The 20,436-nt window shown below is 47.6% G+C and overlaps 1 long non-coding RNA gene across 1 annotated transcript; it reads right to left on the reverse strand.

Moving 5' to 3' along the window:
* Nucleotides 1–230: 230 nt before the first annotated feature.
* Nucleotides 231–20,436, reverse strand: LOC148477175 (uncharacterized). The gene is made up of 2 exons (XR_015872542.1): nucleotides 20,269–20,436; nucleotides 231–520 (listed from the first exon to the last, which is right to left on the reverse strand). It is a non-coding gene; the product is annotated as an uncharacterized LOC148477175 (long non-coding RNA).

The raw sequence follows: 20,436 nt of genomic DNA on the forward strand, positions 1-20,436 counted from the left end.
AAAACAGGCTCCAACGCATTTCATCCTTTCAAGACTTCATCAAGGGAGTAGTGTTTGGTTAAGGGGTCTATACTTTTATACCCCCCTGCAAGGGATTCAATTAGGAGCAATTGATCTCAATATCCGGTTCCCGCCCCTTTCATCATGTGGACGGGACTGAATAGACGCTATTTATAAGATAACTCAGTAAGTCCATATAGGGAATTAGAACCACTTTCCCCACAGATGGTTTTTGTTCAGAAACACATTTTATAACCGGACTTGTCCCGCACTTCCGCCCTCACAAAACCAGTCCATCTGCCCTTCCGCCCGGACTGTTCACGTCATCTTAGTCTCTGTGTGGTGCGTCCTTTGCAGATTCCCGGAAGTAGTTTCCCCCGGATGATTTTTCTGCAGCGCTTCTCTCTATGGTCTGGCCGCGAGTCCTCCAGCCAGGAGTTCCTTACTTCCGCCCATTCCGCGACCACGGAATATAGAGCCCTCACTGGGCACTTGATTGCGGATGCACATCGCCCCCGATCTGGGAATAATAAATACATTAATATGATGGCCATCACAAGTGTTTCCTTGTAATCAACGTGTTGCTATCAAATGGGAAAACTCTAGATATAAAAATTTATCACACACACACTTGTTGACCAGTGAGAATAGGTGTAATTATCCCAAAGTATACAAAAATAACGCAAAGTCCAATTCCCTCTATATAAAATGTCTGTAGACATAAATCTTGAGTGTGTTATTGAAAGATTAATAATCTCTGATAAAAAAAAATGATAATAGTTCATGATATAAATTCTATATTTTCTTGAGATAGAGCTTCTCATTCTTTCTTCATATCCTTATTCATGGACGATATTTTTTCATTAAGAGGTAATTGTTATATACCGCACCCAGTATTCTCTTGAGGTCTCCCATCCAGGTCTGTCATATATATATATTTTATATTTATTACCAGTCAAAAGTTTCATTCAATGTTTTTTGTTTATTTAAATAATTTTCAACATAGCAGATTAATACTTAAGACAAACCTATGAAAGAACACATATGGAATTATGTTGTAAAAAAAAAAAAAATAATAATATTAAACAAATCAAAATATATTTTAGATTCCTAAAAGTAGCCCCCTTTTGCTTTGATGACAGCTTTGCACACTCTTGGCATTCTCTCAATCAGCTTCATGAGGTAGTCTCCTGGAATGTGTGTGCACATGTGTGAGTGCATGCATGTTTAATAAATTTATACTGTCAGTGTGTCCTGTGATTTTTTTTTTTTAATGTTTTTACAGGTGAACTATAGGTACTAGTGGGCCCTTAATGCCCCACATGCTGGTACTTGTGGTTCTCCAAGTACCAGTATGTGGGGCAGGCTTGCTGGGACCTGCAGTTCTACTTGTAAAGACAATATTTGCTATTCTTTATTTACACCACACCACACTATTAACCCAGGGGTGGCGAGGATAACCCCTGGGCTGCCATGGAGAGGGGGAACCCTTTATTGGGAGGGTCCCCAGCTCTCCAGGGATCCCCGGCCTGGGCTGACTAGCAGTTAGGGCTGATGCTGCGGCTGGGGGCCCCGGTGAAATGGCTCCCCTAGCTGTGGCATCAGCCCCCCGCTAGAAAAAGTTTGGTGCTGGTTCTGGAAGATACAGGGCAACCCTACAAATTTTTTCCCCTGTATTTCCAGAAGCAGGACCAGATCAGAGCACACTGCTGGTTGCATAGGATACGGGGGACCCCTAAGTAGTTTGTCCCTCGTATTTTGGCAACCAGGGCTGGTTCTGACTAGCCCGGTGCTGGTTGTGCTTAAGTACGGGGGACCCCTACACAGTTTGTCCCCTGTATTTAAGCACACCCAGCAATGGGTCACTAATGCTCGGGGCTGGTCACTAATGCTCGGGGGGGGGGAGAGCTCCCCTGAACGAGGCAGCAGCCCCTTGATAAATGACAGGCAGCACCCCTGCGCAGCTACATTGATGATAAGTGTGGCTAATGCGCGCACACCCATCAACCTCTGCTCATCACCCACTGCCTCTCCCTAACACCTTCTGCCGTTCTGTCATCCTCTGCCTAGGCCTGTCATTCTCTTCTCATCACACTCTGCCTCTCATGGTCACCCTCAGCCTCTCCCTGTTTCCCATTGCCTCTTTCTATCAGCCTCTGGGCCTGAATCAGGGCCGGCCTTCTGTTTTCTTAGAGCGGCGTCCTGGCCGCTCGCATAGCTGTGGGTGACCATCGGGCTTGCGACGAGACCCTTGTGGTAGGGTTTCGTTGCCGCAAGCCCTAGAGTGCTTTTGGCTCTAACAGAGCCGAAAGCACTCCCACTGACATTACTTGTGATGTCAGTGGGGCCGGCCCCAGACGGTAGGTGTTCCCATGGGAACGCCTCCGTCTGGGCAGCCACTCCCCTGGCCCGCCCACCAAAGGGGGTGTGCTGTCACTCAACATCAACAGCACGCCCCCTTTGGTGCAAGACCTGGAATAATTGCTTGCCCATCGCTATCCAGGTCTCGCGCATGCGCACGATGGAGCCGGCTCAGTCGTGTGCATACGCACTGGGCCACCATCGACCCGGTTGCGAGCGCAAAGCACTCGTGAGCGAGTCTGAATCAGGCCCTCTATCTCTCCCAGTCACCCTTTGCCTCTCTACCTTCAATTGACATCCACTGCCTCTCCCCATCACTTCAGCCACTCTGTTACCCTCTACCTCATCCTTTCACCCACTGCCTCTCCCTGACCACCTCTGTCTCTCCTTGTCCCTTTCTACTTCTCCCCATCACCTCTCCCTGTCACCCTCTGTCATTCTGTACCTCCCCTTTCAGCTTCCACCTCTCCCCATCTTCCATTGTTTCTACATAACTCTCTGCCTCTATGTCACCCTCAACTACTCCCCGTCACCCACTCCCTATCTGTCACTCACTGCCTCTGTCACCTTCAGCCTCTTCCTGCCTCTCTCATTCACCAACTGCCTCTCCCCGTCACCCACTGCCTCTCCCCGTCACCCACTGCCTCTCCATCATCTGTTGCTGTTTCCTGTAACCCACTCCCATCTGTCACTCATTGCCACTCCCTGTCACCCACTGCCTCTCTGTCACCTTCAGCCTCTTCCTGCCTCTCTCATTCACACACTGCCTCTCCCCGTCACCCTCTGCTACTGCCTGTCTGCCTCTGTCTGTCACCCATTCCATCTCCCTGTCGCCCTTTGTCTCCCAAGTCAACCTCTGCCTCCCCACAGACCCACTGCTTTTCCCATCATTCAGAACCTCTCCATCACCCTCAGCCTCCCCATTACCCTCTGGTTTTCCCTGTCAACTTCCACCACTCCCCATTACCCTCTCAACCACTGCTTCTCCCCGACACCCTGTGCCTCTCCCTGTCATCCTCATCCTCTCCACATCATCCGCTGCCTCCGTAATTACCCTCTGCCTTTGTGTGTCACCCACTGCCTTTTCTTACCAAGCTCAGCCTCCCCAATCACCCTCTGTCTTTCCCCATAGGGTGGAGGATGGGTCCCAAAGCATGGTTTAGCAAGTTTCACCACTGAGACAGTTCCTTATCAGAGCACTGTTGGAAGTTTAATGTACACAAGTATTGGACTCGTCCAGACACCACACATACTGTGAGACAACACTGCACTGCAGTTAAAATAATCCTAAAATACTTAAAAGATTCAACTTCCTTGAAGTCTGGAAATTATGCATTGACATCTTTCTGTGATGCTGACTGGGGATCAGGTGAGGAGGTTCCACCAAAAGGTTATATATCAATAAGGCGGAACTCAAATCCAAATAAAAGGCTATTTAATCTGCTAGTACATGGAATGCAATACTGCGCTACCTCCATGATGCTACATTATAGACGGTCTGTGCATGCGCCATCTTGGGTCACTGTGTTTGAGCAGCACAGTACTCCAAAAGACGTGTAGTGCTTAGCTCTGAGGGGGACCTGATATAAATAACTGCAATAAACCCAAGCTCCTGGTTATTTCTATCCGGCCGGTGCGTCTATAGAATTACTTTCCGCTGGTGTTTATATTCACTAACTGTAAATTTACTAACAATAATATAGTACACAAAAATCCAATGTGCTCTTTAGCCACTTATTTGGACTGGAGTGCCACCACTTTGCTATGTGAGAACCCTGCCTGGGTATTGTGGAAGGCGCAATAAGACTATCTGCAGCCATGATTGCCAAATGCTGTGTTATATATATATATATATATATATATATATATATATAAAATATATAAAAAATAAAGGCCCTCATTCAGAGCCGCTCGTTAACAGCAGTACGCTCGTTGCGTTCCGATGTTGACTAACCGCGCATGCGTCGGTGTTACACTGCGCATGTGCGTACAGCAGATTGCGAGCTTTTTTTGACTCGTTCCTAAAATAGCATACAGGAAGTGACATGTCAAATGTGATTGACAGAACAGGGCGTTTTAGGGTGTTGACGGGGGTGGAGATGGAAAAACGCAGACGTGGTGAGGCGTTTTTGGGGCGTACATACATTAGCAGATGCGAGCGTAAAATGTGTTCGGACCGACTCATACGTCACTGGATGATCCTCTTTCACTTCAAAATGCTCGCACAGCTTAGGGTCTGGATTACTCGACCACATTGGCGATGGCCTTCTCCTCCGTCCCGGGACTCCACGATGTTGTTGCGATTAATCGCGGGAGGGCAGAAAAGCAATTAGTGTTGGATTGAGAACCGGCTTGGTATGTGTTTTGAAATCAGTTTTTTGGGATAGCACAAAACCGTACGCAGGTGGAACTCAGAGCTGCTAATGTCAGGATGACACAATCAATTTGCATACATTTGTGGGGGTTTATTTTGCCCTCAATTTGGTGGTTAGGGCCTATTGTAACAATAATGTCATCATGTTTTCGCACCATTTTATTTGTGCCTCTTGAATTTGCCTCGTTATATGAATTTTTAAACGTTCCTTAAAGAGCCCATTTTTTTTTTTTTTTTTTCGGCCAGTTTTTGCCTTTTGGTCCAGGATTAAATGTAACCCATTTGTACAATAATTTCACAATCCAATGTCAGATTTTTAGTTTCAATTTATTGTTCAAAAAAAAATAAAAATAAATAAAATATTGGGGACATCTTTTTTGGCCAAAGATATGTTCCAAAATCAAACAAATTGGCCCAACATAACTGTTGACATAAACATACAACAAAAAATTAAAAACATTTCACAAGAAAGGAGAGGGAAGTTTTGACCAGAAAGGAATATGAGCCAAGCACAGAAGGATTGTGGGAAAAGTCACCATTGCTGTCACCGTTTTTTCACCCGTTTGGATGGGGGAGGGAGGGCGCCAGACCGGGTCCGGGATGTCATCGGGCTGGCCTGTCCAGAGGCAGATGTTGTGGCCTCTGGACTAGGCACAGGGCTAGGCACATTTGGAGGATTGGCTGATGTTGTGCCAGAGGTGGAGGATCCTGATGTTCCGGCAGGAAGGGAGGTCGGCTCCACCATGTGCTGGCGAACGAGCTGCTACAGGGCATTGGCGATGCGGATGTTGGCCCTGGTATTTTCCGCCAGGGCCTGACCAATGGTCACGTTGGCTGCAGCATTTTGCTCCAGGGCCTCAGCCACCCGTAGCAGACTGGCGTCCATCCTCTGCAGAATCTCCATATGGAAATCCAATTTGAAATTGAGTTCTGTGAGGAGGGACACTGCCTGCGTGGGGGATTGTCCTGGACTGGCTTCTGCAGGGTCCTCAGCCGGATGTACTGGTTCCTCCCCTGCCGAGCCAGCAGAAATTCGGCGGCCAAGGCTCCCCTCTGGAGCAGACTCATCCTCCTGTGTCTCTGTTAGGAAAAAAGAGAAAAGCCTCACATTAGAATCTACATATTGGCACAATAAAATTTCTGAGTTGATGACATCCAAAGATTTACCTGGGACAACATGAGGAGCCGCAAAGTCTGGCATGTCTGTATCCATGTTGGACACGCCAAACACTTCCACAGGCTGCACACACCCCTGTGCCAGCTCTTCTAAATCCGTCAACTCCAATGACACAGAGGTGGGACCCCCACCTGTCCCCCTTGCATGCCTAGCCCTGTCCGCGAGTTTTTGCTTTAGGCGATATTTGAAGTCGCCCCATCTGTGGGAAAAAATGGAAGCCATTATCCTTTGGTTTAAAATGGTGTTTGTTTTTACGGGGGGCAAGTGTTTACTTACCGCCGTTTGACATCCCGGGCTAGACGGACATAATCACCCACCCTATTGACAGCAACGGCTACCTCTTCCCACATTCTCCACTTCTGGCTTAGACTCATATTCCTGTCTGCCTGTGGCAGGATGTCCACACACTTCTGTATCAAAACCTCCATCTCCTTTCTTGTGAAATGTGGCTGCCTTTTTTTTTTGGCAGCTTTGGCCGGAATACTGGGCCCAGCAGCCTCTTCCATGTCATCCTCCTCACCTATTTGTGAAAATATTCAGATTTCACAAAATCCCAACTTGCCCAATCTTATGTTTCAAATTAATCATTGATACAAAATGCATGAAAGACTTACCGCCTGACTCTTGGGCATTGTTTCCCTGGTCTGTCGCCATGTCTGAGGTCCAAACAAGAAATACACCAGAATTTTAATGTGTTTTCGTGACGTATTTATACATGCGTCCTTATTTGGCGGCCGCGTCATTGATTGTGCGTTCCTATGATCCCTCCTTAATTTGTGCTGGAAACTAAACACTATTTATGGCTTGGTGTGTCTCGAGTCGAGGTGGCGTTTTTGGATTGTTGGAGGTTACCTTGGCTGGAGTTTATTGATTGCGTATAAAGGAGTTGGCGGTTGGAGATTATTTTGTTTGGTAGATTTGCGTTTTTTTTTCCGTTCTCTTTGTTGGTTTATATTTTTTGGACCTCATTTCTTGATTTGGTAAGTTTTGTGAAGTCTAACTTTTGATCAATTGTTGGTTCATTGTGTTTCTTCTTTTTTTTTAAATTTTGGTTCCATAATTTCATCTATTTTAGCTTTTGATTATTTTCGGACCAAGAGACCTTTTGATTTGGACTCATATATTTGCTCTTGGTAAGTCCATTTTTTTTCTTGTATTTGCGAATTAATCAGCGCATTTTTTACTACTTACTATTGTGACTTGTATTTGCGAATTAATTAGCGCATTTTTACTACTTACTATTGTGACTTGTATTTGCGAACTACTTAGCGCATTTTAAAATGCTTATTAATCATTTTAACTTTTTGGAGGTTGCCCTTTCGCTTTTTGTGCAAACATTTCAACCCATTTTGATGTACTGTGTGCAATGTCGTTTTGCTGTTTTGCCAAATGTGTGTTTTGCATATTTTAAGTTTGGTCTAGCACCAAATTAGAAAACAAAAATGCACAGAGTGAAATTTGTCAAATTATTTTTGTGATTAATTTCAGTTTGGACGTATCATGACAATACCCCGGCATGTAAGCAGCAATGGATGGTATCATCAAGCTAAGTTGTTCTTAATTTTCTTTTGGGGTGGGTCAAAAGCCTTACATTGAAATCTTTGAATTTCAGGTCGATCTGGGGCGGATTGTTCTGGCCATGCTCCCGGAAGCCGACCAACCTCAATCTCGTCCCAGGCGTAGGCATCGTAGGCATGCAAGGCCCCAGATATTTCGAACACGTGTCACCCTTTTTGGAATGCCCGATGATGAGGTTTTAAGACGCTACCGTCTACCTCCCAAAATCATCATAGACACTCTCTCATTAATAGAAAGTGATCTTGAGCGGCAAATTGACAGTCCAACAGCAATACCACCACTGACGCAATTTATGGTGGTGTTACATTTCTGTGCCTCAGGATCGTTTCAAACGGTGGGAATAGTGGCGGGCATCTCCCAATCCTCCTTTTCCCGGATCCTGAGGGCAGTGATGGAGGCACTTTTCAAGCACCTCCATCATTTTATTCAAATGCCTTTGGATATGGGTGCCCTTAGAGTGGCCAATGCCAATTTTTACCAAATAGCTGGCTTCCCACACATCATAGGGGTTGTGGATGGTACTCACATACCACTTCAGCCTCCAGCATGGCTGGAGGCCATATTTCGAAACAGGAAACACTATCACTCCCTGAATGTAATGGTGGTATGTGATGCCTCCCTCCAGATCCTGTCCCTGAATGCAAAATTACCAGGAAGTGCACATGACTCCTTCGTCATCCGGCAATCAGGGACATGGCACAAATTAAACAACCTACAAGCTGGTGATGCGTGGCTTCTGGGTAAGTGGAGACCTTTAGTACATAACAATGTTAAGCTTGATACACAGTGTTCCTGATGTTGTCTATTCTTTTTCACAGGAGACAGTGGATATCCTTGCATGTCCTGGCTGCTCACTCCTTATTTGGCTCCCACACCAGGCCCACAAAGTGCGTATAATTCCGCACTTACAGCCACCAGGCAAGTGGTGGAGCGTTGTATCGGCCTTTTAAAAGGCCGTTCCGATGCCTCCACCGCTCTGGTGGCGAGCTCATGTATTTGCCGGATATGGTGTCGAAAATTGTGGTCCTGTGTGGGATATTTCACAACATCGCCATAAGGAGTGGTGTCCCAATGCAGCCAGAGGATGCCTTACCTGAGGATGGCCCCCCCCGAGGTTGGTCGGAGGGGGGCCATACGCGATGATGTGGTGGCCAGATTTTTTAGGTAAGTTTTAACAAAACAACACAGTGTTTATACCTAATGTGTTTGGGTTTGTTTGCGAACATCTAATTTTTTGTTGTTTTTTGCACCATCTTCTTTTGGTTCACATAATCTTTGGCACTCCAACGCTCACTACTTCCTGCTACCCTTACCAAACCTGGATCTGGACATTTTGGGAATATATTCTGGAACCCATATCGCAACACCATGTTTGTGGAATCATGTTGGCATGGTCCTTCGTCAACCAGTTCTTGATTTGTTGTTTTTGGTTTGTTTTTGTTTGGTATGTGTTGTATTTGAAATTATCACTGTGTTTTTTTTGTGAGTGACCACTTTGATTTATCAGTTATGTTGTGAATAAATGTTTGTAGAGTGAAATGTTCTTCCTTTTTTTGGACGTTACCAGCAAGTGTAACCAGGTTCACACACGTTACATTTGACTAAGGGGTAATCCAGTACTGACGCCAGTTGAGCTAAAATGAAATATGTTTTCAGGTTCCAAACCCACACTAAAAGGAAGCCTGTACAATCATTTGGCTTTGTAAGATTGGCCTAAGCAGCTTGCACACCAACTAGGAACCTGTAAAATGTAGAAATATCTAATTGACACTACACCCAAAAAGGGAAATTACATTGTGACTGTTATGTGTTTCTTGTGGCTGTTTTACATACAAATACAAAACACAATCTTACTTTAAAAAAATGGAAATCCTTGCAGGAACAGTCTACTTATGTCAGGGTAAACAATCTTTGGTTTTGAAAAACCAATGAGCCAGAACGTATGTTCGAAAATAACAATTTATTTTGAAAAAGAAAAAAGAAAAATAAAACTACTGATGAAGGATGCCAGACAGACGGTCAAGGGCCACGAGCACCCCAATTATATGTTGGCGCATCTGGGCCACACAGTCTTGGACTTCTTGCCGACACCTCTGTTCCTCTGTGGGTGAGAAAAGTGTGTGGATTAATACAATAGGGAAACTACATTAAAATTTCAAAAACACAACGAAATCACTCCAAAAAAAATAAATAAAAAACACTTAAATGGGGGCTGCAAAAAATACAAGGCCTATGTACAAATTCCCACAGGTGGGATATGTGTATGTTGAAGTCAGCAGGAACAGGTAAAGGCAATCTGCGAAATCACCAAAAGTCTACCCAAAAACCACGAATAAAGGAACGACACATGATTACATACAAACAGTTTGTGGTTAAAAAAAAGGCTAAAGAAAAACATACCGGTAGACAAAACGGCAGCTCCGGAAGTCCCACCATCGTCCTCCTCGGAGGAGCCTCCATTCCCCAAAGATCGGGGCGGGGTTATTACGGACTCCGGGGAGGGGGTAATTAGAAGAGGGGTGGTTGGAGGAGAGGGGGAAGTGGGACGGAGGGGAAGGAGGCCCGACATTTCCGGGAGAGGGTCTTGGAAGGCTGGGGAATAGGGGAATTATTGGGGGTGGAGTGTTGGCTGGGGGTTGGGGAGAGTGGGCGTGACTGCCGCCCGGCCGGACGGTGACGGCATAGTCTTGGCTGTCCCCCTAAAAGATGTAAAACAAATTGTGGTTAGTTTCAGCACAAATCCTGGCCAAAAAACAAATTTAAAATCACCCCCCACCTACAAAAAACATGCAAATATGAGGAGAATGAATAAATATGAAATAGAGGGAAAACATGGCCATGCAAATATGAGTAGAATGAATAATTATGAAATAGAGGGAAAACATGGCCATGCAAATATGAGTAGAATGAATAATTATGAAATAGAGGGAAAACATGGCCATGCAGATATGAGTAGAATGAAGAAATAGGACAGACATGAAAACATGCACACGCAGTTTGGGCCACAAAGACAAACATGAAAACCACAATACATAAAACTTACTTTCTGAGATCTGCATGCGAAAGCATGCCAGCAAGCGGGGCGTTCGCCGTTGCAGGTCCGACCACCTGCACTCTAGCTGGCCGATGTTGCGGCGTGAGCCGAAGGAGCGCAGGCGGGCCCGTGCCTCCGCATATGCGGAACGCTTCTGCCGGTTGGTGATGGGTGGAGGCTGGCTGGTGATACGCCTATCCATCACCTCCGTTAGCACCAGCAGCTCGCGCCTGGTGAATGCGGAGGCTCTCATGATGGCAATGGTGTTTTTCTTAAAAATCATTTTTGATAAAGTGGCCAAAAAATTTCTGATTGGCTAATGTATTTGGGAAATTAACAGGAGCAATTCTATTGGTTAGTGTATGAGTCATGTGTTCGACAGGGCCAGAAATCTCTGGAGAGTTATGATAGGCTTGATGCAGTGACATGCGTAAGCAAATTTAAATAAAGAAATGAACCCCGGGAAATATGCGGGGATCCACAGCAATAGTACAATTGTTTAATTGTGGTTCACATGTTTTTTGAGCAATAAAAGCGAATGTTTAAGCCGTACGTATTCTGCGGGTAAACACAAACACGGACAAGAGTAAAGTTTCTTGCATTGTGTTGAAAAAAAAAAAAAACAATTAAGCCAATTGATACATTGATTGGCATGATACGATTGATGGAGGTAGGCAGAATAAAGGAGCAGGTAATCGACATCTGACAAGGCCACTTCCGGTTTATACTTGTGCGTGCGTTCCCTTCAAGCCATTTCAGGGATGTACGCTCGCTATTTCGCACGCTCGTTAGTTAGAGGAGGGGTCGTCTGAGTTTGGGGAGGATTTTTAGATGCGTTCGAAAATACGAGCGAGCCCTTGAATTTAAATATTTTTGTACGTACGCCTAACGTACATGCGCCCGCTTGCGAGTGGGTCTGAATGAGGGCCAAAGTCCCCAGTTTAAGGGGGTCCATCTGTTCTTTTGGGCTAATCTCTTGAATCACTGGATGATTTAGATGGGGTTTTCATTATTCTATGCAGCATTGGTTGAGGAAGGTTTAGGTGTATGAACCATTCATCTGTGACAAAAGGGAGCCGAGCTGTGATGGTTTTAATGAAGCAAAGTCACAGAAAAAAAAAAAAATGTTGTGCAGTTTGACTCACTGACTGCAGCAGGTGCAAAAGCTGCACTCTGGCTCTCACTGTGTCAGAGAGCCAATCAGAGATAGCAGTGGACCCTGTTGCTTAGCAGCAGCCTAGAGAGGGGAGGCAGTCAGGGACTGAGCAGGCTCATGTATAAGGCAGACAGAGTGAGAGAGCCTTCAATGGACCTATGAAGATGCCTTGATGCAGACAGCAGCCAGGAAGGAGCAAGGGGAGGAATAGATATCAGGAATTAATAATAAAAAAAAAAAACCACCAAATGATTTTCATTTGATGGTGGCAAGCATTGTCCCACCACCATTGGAATAAAAACATCGATGGTTAGTAACCATCAGATTTGATGTCCATCCCTATGCTGAACCTGCAGGTGGACTCCGTGGACACTCTAACACCGTGAAGTGCTCCCTCTCCAGTGTGATGTTCCTGCTCAGCTAGACGTCCTTGGTGAACAGGAGGCATCTCCCATAGAAGTCAGCGCTGTTTTCGGACAGGGGCACCACAGCGAGGAAGCTCATCAGGAAACCCATGAAATACAGGGTACATTGTGCAAAAAAGGACATTGCTCATCACCATGTTCGGCAGCTGGGGAGGGGTGTGCGTGGAGGCTGCGGAAATATGCACAGGTGCCCCAGCCCCAGGGACATGGTGATGATAATGCTTACAGCAGCTGCAATACAAATCTATCATCTGTGATCCTCCTGCCCTTCCCAGTGAAAAGTTGTGGTGACGCTGGAGAGATGCAGGGGGCAGGAGTTAGAAGCAGGGGCATGTGTGAGATGCAGTGAAATATAAGATGCTGTTGTGAAACGCAGGGAGAATGTTGTGAAATGCAGGAGGCAGGAGTAAGAAGCAGGAGGCTATTATGAGATGCAGTGACTGTGGTGACATGGTGTAGAATGATATGAGATGTAGGGGGCTGTGGTGACATAGTGTAGGTTGTTATAAGATGCAGGGGACTGTGGTGACATGGTGTAGGTTGGTATGAGATGCAGGGGGCTGTGGTGACATGATGTAGAATGATATGAGATGTAGGGGGCTGTGGTGACATGGTGTAGGATGGTATGAGATGGAGGGGGATGTGGTGACATGGTGTAGGATGGTATGAGATGCAGGGGACTGTGGTGACATGGTGTAGGATGGTATGAGATGCAGGGGACTGTGGTGACATGGTGTTGGTTGTTATGAGATGCAGGGGACTGTGGTGACATGGTGTTGGTTGTTATGAGATGCAGGGGGCTGTGGTGACATGGTGTAGGATGGTATGAGATGTAGGGGACTGTGGTGACATGGTGTAGATGAGATGCAGGGGACTGTGGTGACATGGTGTAGATTGTTATGAGATGCAGGGGGATGTGGCAAGATGAAATTGCTGCCATGTGAAGCCGGGGTGGGCTTCACATGGGAGCAATTTTGATACGATATTTTGAGTTGATTCACCATTCACTTGCTGTCAGGAACGTGATCACCAGGTCCCGATGCAAAGTCCGCTCAGTGGCATTACGTGTCTCCCATCATTTTCAAACTGTCTATGCTGATTGATACTTCTCATGCAGTAATGAGACATCCTCCAATACCAATAGGGAGGACGCCGGTTCATGGGGGCGGCCATCTTGCTTCTGCCATGTGATCTTGGATCGTCCAATCAGATCTAGCTCTCAGGTCTGCTGGGAATCCACCAATCAGCCTCAGGCACTCCCTATATAAAAATCATCATGGACGTTCATTCAATGCCTGAACGTCGTCTTCTCAAGTCCTAGTATTTGGCTCCTGTTACCTTTAAGTCTTGAACTTCTTATGCATTCCCCTGTTCTGCTCCATTGTCTAAAGACGCTATTTTGGGTACAAACCTGAAGCATCTAAAGACGCCCACCTGCATCTTCCTTCCATGTCCCCATGACGCACCTCAGTGTAATACATGTGGAGTTCGACGCATCTTTGTGTACTCAAGATCCACACGCATTCCAAGCCAAAGTCACCACAGTCTAGCTGGATATACCTCCATACGTTAACCAAGGATTCTCGTCTCGTCTTGCTGGGCGTGCCCTGGTAACTCGGACTCAGGATTCCTGCATCCATCTATTGGGGATATTCAGTGACATCTGACTAAGGGCCTGATTCAGAGCCGCTCGCTAGATGCGGTCACTCGCTCCCAGCATATGCAAATCCAGCGCACGCCCAGCAAGGCAGGTGATCGCACGGCAAGGCATTAGCACGCCCAGTATGTCTTGCCAGAGATCACTTTGTGTATGCAGATGCCCACTTGTGCATGTCATCTCCTGGAAGAACATGAAAACATTGGTACAACGAGCACCATCGGTTGTACTCGCAGCGCTTGAGGTTGACTATACCAGACGGCAAGCACACACGTCAGTGTGAAATACTACCAGGTGACGTGTACTATGACGGTGCCTGTTAATTATGCACGCCTATGAAACGGCGTGAAACGCACAGGCACGCCTGCGTTTGTACCTCCACTCCCCCGTTATTAGCGGTCTGCCCCTGTTACCACCCACAAACACCCTCTCCTGTCACTTATTCAACTGGGCTGAATATGCTGGGCGAGCGAGCGCTTCCAGATCTGTCGCAGTGGTTCGTGTATGCGCATTGCGATGTATAGGCATGCACAGAACGCAGATATCGGCCAGCTACGAGCGACCGCATCCTAGCGAGCAGGTCTGAATCAGGTCCTAAGTGTCCTGCTTGTTGTGGAGTTCCTACACTAGTCGTCCTACTCCCTATACACTGTTACCTTCAAGTCACATATTCTCAGGACTCATGTGTTCTTCATTTGTTCTCTCATTCTAGACTCTTAGGCCCTCATTCAGAGGTGGCCGCAAGAAGCGATCGCTCTCTCAGAATGAGGGCGGGCACTTTGTTTTGGTGCGGCCTCCTGGTCGCTAGCTAAGCTGTGGGTTACCACCCACAGCTTAGCAACCGACCAGGGTGATGGTTGCGATTGTCAAGACCATCGGGGCTTGCAACAAGATCCTAAGGTTGGGTCTTGGCAGCCGCAAGCCCCAGGGAGCTTCCTGCTCTGTTCGAGCAGGAAACTCCGCACTGACATCACTGCTGAGGTCAGTGCGGCCGCCCACAAAACGGCAAGCATTCCATCAGGAATGCCTCCGTTTGTGTAACCACCCCTCCGCCCCGCCTACAAAACGGGTCGAGCTCTCGATCAACATGGACAGCCGCCCCTTTTGTAGTGAGCTCTGGAGCGAGAGAGTTTCTCTCTTGCTCCGAGGCTTGCGCACGCGCAGCGGCTGCGCAGGACCAAAACATTGAGTCAGTTGTGAGTGCTCAGTGCTTACGACCGACTCTGAATGAGGTCCTTAGTTTGTTACTACCCATCATTTCCAGCAGTTCTCTGTTTGTTCCAATAAAACCCTGTATGCTTCATAACAACTGGGTTCTATCTTATTTATCTTATGAGGAAAATTTATCTGACACCACCTCGGTCCCAGCCCACAGAGCCGGCTCCATCACAGGCGGCCAATCTTCCTACAGTCGTGACACTTGCTCTGCAAAGTTGTGTACGTGTCTGGGTGCCCTCCTCAATTACCAGTGGGATGCTCCATAACTGAAATAACGCTTGTAGATAGCCGGCACTCCAAACGACTTCAACTCGACACAGCATTAAATGCAGCGTCTCAGCGCTGTTTTTTTTAAAAGCACTTTTGTCAGACGCAGCATACATAAAAAACAAACAAATACACTTACCTATAAGTACCCCCTCGCCATACCTGTACGACACTGCTCCAGCAAAGTACCAAACTGGCTGTGTACAATAATAAAGGCAACAATAACAAAAATTCAAACAAATGTAACAAAAAAGCATAACTTATACTAATAAATTACGTGCGTACCACATAGGGGCATATTCAAGTAGGTGCGAAAAGTCCCGCTGCCGAGGCTTTCGTTGTCATCGCTGGATTTGAATGTGGAAAAGTATCGTGCTAGTCGCCACTTATCCCTGTATTACTTCCAAATCTACGAAAACGGGATCCGGCGAAACACAAACAAGCGAAAACTACCGTCAGATTTGGGGAAATCAGCCTGACACCCCCTAAAAGATCCACAGAAAAAAAAAAAAAAAAAAAAGATTCCCTCCAGCTCACTGCAGCAATACCAACCAAAAATACTTAAATCCTACATAATAATAGAGATTCAAATATATGAATAAGCGCCAGGCCATCATCAAGGCTCCTCTATACTGGCGTCCCTAACATTAAGGGGTTCACGTCCGGGAAGCAAGGTACCCCCAAAAAAATTCTAGCCAAGGACCATCCCCAGGGCATCACACGAAAAGGGGGAAAAATGTGATAGTGAAGTGTAAAAGGATAGATGTGTAAAGATAAATCAATAAGTGTTAATATAATGAGAAAGAATTAAAATGACAAATAATAAACAAACAATTAGAAAAATGATAAAAAGTATCTATGTGAATTAAGTGGTGATGCCCTGAAAAAGACCCAGCCAGAGCAACTCCGGGGGCCCCACACCCAAACGCTCACCCCAAAATAATTATTGCTACATAATAGTAGCACCCACTCTGTCATAATAATTACAAATTAGTGTACTAATTAATAACAGCACATGTATGAGCTGAGAGCTGACTCCCTCCTCCTAATGCTGACTCCCTTCATGCCTCTCAAGACTGCAAACAAAAAGTATGGTGGTCTTTGCATAAGTGGTGAAGAATAGCATTTACAAGGTGTTTTTTTTTCTGGAGAAAATAAGTAGTCCCAGCAAATTTGGGGTACCTGAAAATAGGTGCTAGCATATTTTAAAGTTGCTAAAGTGAAGTTTTTAAAATCGTGAAAAATCCACCTGCCGCAAGCACCTGCAATCAATAAGCCACCTGGGGCATAGTTAGGGGATCCCCCTGGAGTCTATTTCGCTAGTTTTTAAGTTTGTCCCCCAACTTTGGACTTTTTCACCACCAAAACGAAAGTACTTTTTTGGGGTGATTAAAAGCATATTTTTAAGTGTTTTGAATGCAGTTTACCTTTTGGGGACTGTTCCGAGGCTGCAGGGGGTCCCCGTAACTTTGCACCCCAAAACCCCAATTATGCACTTTTTTTCGCCTGCTTTCATAGGTGAATCCTTTCCGCTGGTTCTTATGTGCAGAATTTTCGCACCAGCGAAAAGTATCTGGAATTGAATACGGGGAAAAGTTTTCACATGGTGAAGTGACATCATCTGCGAAAACTTTTCGCTCAAAAGCGCTTATTGCCGCTAATTGAAAATGCCCCATAATCTTTGCTAATCTTGCTTCTGCTATAACGAGACATGAATTTTGCGTTTTGTAATGTTGTTAAATCGGGGTCTGTGTGAATCATTGGCCATACCTGCAGCTATTCAACTGTTCTGTTAATGTGTGGGCTCATATGGTTAAAGGTATGACCCAAGGTGACACATTTGTCTTGGATTCTTTTAGTTATAAAGGAATGATTTTCCCCACAGATAGCGATAATGCTTCTTTTTCAATTTAGAAACTGTTGCAAGTTTGTAACCTCTAAACAGAAATGTGTCTGTCTTAGAGGCCTATTTATCATGACTTAATCACTAGTGATAATTAGTTTTTAAACCGGCTGTGAGTTGGAGGCATTCATCATGCCAAAAGTATCACATTCCCGAAAAGCTGCCCTTTTTGCGGAGTCAGCTTTTTGTAAAAAGTGACACTTATCCCCTACGGACGAGGTATCCACAAGGATTTCCTCACTGCATCTCCCCCCCCCCTCCCCTATTCCCAGCTTTTTCTCTAAACCTCCCCCCCACCCCTTCTACACACCCTCTGCATGCGCCACCTGTGGTGTCCGATCCAGTGAGGTAAATGGCGTCATGACGTCTCTCCCATAGTACGAAGCGGGACGACGGAGGAGCAGACAGCGCCAGGCACGGGGAATCAGGTAATTCAGTGAGTGATGTGTGTCATGTCTTTGTTTTGCACTACTGGCCGGGGGCACAGTATAAGTCTGCACTACTGGGGGCACTAAACATTTTTCAGTGGCCACGCCCCTTGTGGCATGTGACCATGCCTATTTCTTTCATTACATGCAAATGGGGGGGGGGGGGCTCCAAATACCCTCGTTATGCCACTGAGTGCCTCACCTGTCATACACTTTTTACTACAGAGTTTTGAGTATAAAAATTATTAGAATACAAACATATTTATAATATATTCTTTACATTTTTCTTATAATTTCTATAGTAAGAACTGTGGGGTATACCCGGGCATGACAGGAAAGGCTCTGCCTCACCTCACATCACTGGTCCCATCTGCCCCCCTCCCCATCCCCACACAGGTGTCCGATCTGAGATGCCAGTTTACAGCACAGCTGACCGGGGTCACAGTGCAGCGCAGGAACCCAGAGACCAGCTGACCGGGGTCACAGTGCAGCGCAGGAACCCAGAGACCAGCTGACCGGGGTCACAGTGCAGCGCAGGAACCAGCTGACCGGGGTCACAAGTGCAGCGCAGGAACCCAGGGACCAGCTGACCGGGGTCACAAGTGCAGCGCAGGAACCCAGGGACCAGCTGACCGGGGTCACAAGTGCAGCGCAGGAACCCAGGGACCAGCTGACCGGGGTCACAAGTGCAGCGCAGGAACCCAGGGACCAGCTGACCGGGGTCACAAGTGCAGCGCAGGAACCCAGGGACCAGCTGACCGGGGTCACAGTGCAGCGCAGGAACCCAGGGACCAGCTGACCAAGGTCACAAGTGCAGCGCAGGAACCCAGGGACCAGCGTCACAGTGCAGCGCAGGAACCCAGGGACCAGCTGACCGGGGTCACAGTGCAGCGCAGGAACCCAGGGACCAGCTGACCGGGGTCACAAGTGCAGCGCAGGAACCCAGGGACCAGCTGACCGGGGTCACAAGTGCAGCGCAGGAACCCAGGGACCAGCTGACCGGGGTCACAAGTGCAGCGCAGGAACCCAGGGACCAGCTGACCGGGGTCACAAGTGCAGCGCAGGAACCCAGGGACCAGCTGACCGGGGTCACAAGTGCAGCGCAGGAACCCAGGGACCAGCTGACCAAGGTCACAAGTGCAGCGCAGGAACCCAGGGACCAGCTGACCAAGGTCACAAGTGCAGCGCAGGAACCCAGGGACCAGCTGACCAAGGTCACAAGTGCAGCGCAGGAACCCAGGGACCAGCGTCACAGTGCAGCGCAGGAACCCAGAGACCAGCTGACCGGGGTCACAAGTGCAGCGCAGGAACCCAGGGACCAGCTGACCGGGGTCACAAGTGCAGCGCAGGAACCCAGGGACCAGCTGACCGGGGTCACAAGTGCAGCGCAGGAACCCAGGGACCAGCTGACCGGGGTCACAAGTGCAGCGCAGGAACCCAGGGACCAGCTGACCGGGGTCACAAGTGCAGCGCAGGAACCCAGGGACCAGCTGACCGGGGTCACAAGTGCAGCGCAGGAACCCAGGGACCAGCTGACCGGGGTCACAAGTGCAGCGCAGGAACCCAGGGACCAGCTGACCGGGGTCACAAGTGCAGCGCAGGAACCCAGGGACCAGCTGACCGGGGTCACAAGTGCAGCGCAGGAACCCAGGGACCAGCTGACCGGGGTCACAAGTGCAGCGCAGGAACCCAGGGACCAGCTGACCGGGGTCACAAGTGCAGCGCAGGAACCCAGGGACCAGCTGACCGGGGTCACAAGTGCAGCGCAGGAACCCAGGGACCAGCTGACCGGGGTCACAAGTGCAGCGCAAGAACCCAGGGACCAGCTGACCGGGGTCACAAGTGCAGCGCAGGAACCCAGGGACCAGCTGACCGGGGTCACAAGTGCAGCGCAGGAACCCAGGGACCAGCTGACCGGGGTCACAAGTGCAGCGCAGGAACCCAGGGACCAGCTGACCAAGGTCACAAGTGCAGCGCAGGAACCCAGGGACCAGCGTCACAGTGCAGCGCAGGAACCCAGAGACCAGCTGACCGGGGTCACAGTGCAGCGCAGGAACCCAGGGACCAGCTGACCGGGGTCACAGTGCAGCGCAGGAACCCAGGGACCAGCTGACCGGGGTCACAGTGCAGCGCAGGAACCCAGGGACCAGCTGACCGGGGTCACAGTGCAGCGCAGGAACCCAGGGACCAGCTGACCGAAGCCCTGGAGGACCTCACCGGAGCACCAATCTCTGGTCCCTGGATGCAGGTAAGTTTTTTGTTTAACTATATTTTTTCTGTGTTCAGCTTGTGATCCATTTAGACCACAAAAGGTGATCACTGGGACTGGCTCTGCCTATCAGAGCCGAGTGTTAAGAAATAAACCCCTGGAGTACGCCAGAAAACGACTACAAGATGTAGCAAAGAGACTTCAAATATTTACTGTAATATTACATGAGCAGCACAAAGAATTCACTTGGGTATGGCTGGGTAACAGATAGTACTAATCTAGATGCACAGTAGTTGCAGAAACACTTGAAAGTTAGAACACGACCAGGAATGCACAGATAAGAATCCTTGTGGCTGGATGCAATCTTACCAGGATGTACCAGGATAAATAGCAGGTAGCAGATGAGAATATAGTATTTAAACAGAATCCTGAAATGACACAGGTAATAATCGCAGGTGGTCAGAACTGACATGGAGCGTACCATAATACAGCAGCAGTCCAGGCAGGAAACATCATTTGGAAATTCCAAGAAGCCAAATCAGAAACTGGTGCAGAAGTCATAGCACAAGGATCAGGAAATAACATAAATGACCAGCAATGCTTCCAAGCAGCTTATAAATCCAGTTAACATGTGTTGTCCATGATTGCT

Source organism: Taudactylus pleione, unplaced genomic scaffold (genome assembly GCF_031769625.1).
Source record: "Taudactylus pleione unplaced genomic scaffold, aTauple2 ptg000738l, whole genome shotgun sequence".
NCBI classification, from domain to species: domain Eukaryota; kingdom Metazoa; phylum Chordata; class Amphibia; order Anura; family Myobatrachidae; genus Taudactylus; species Taudactylus pleione.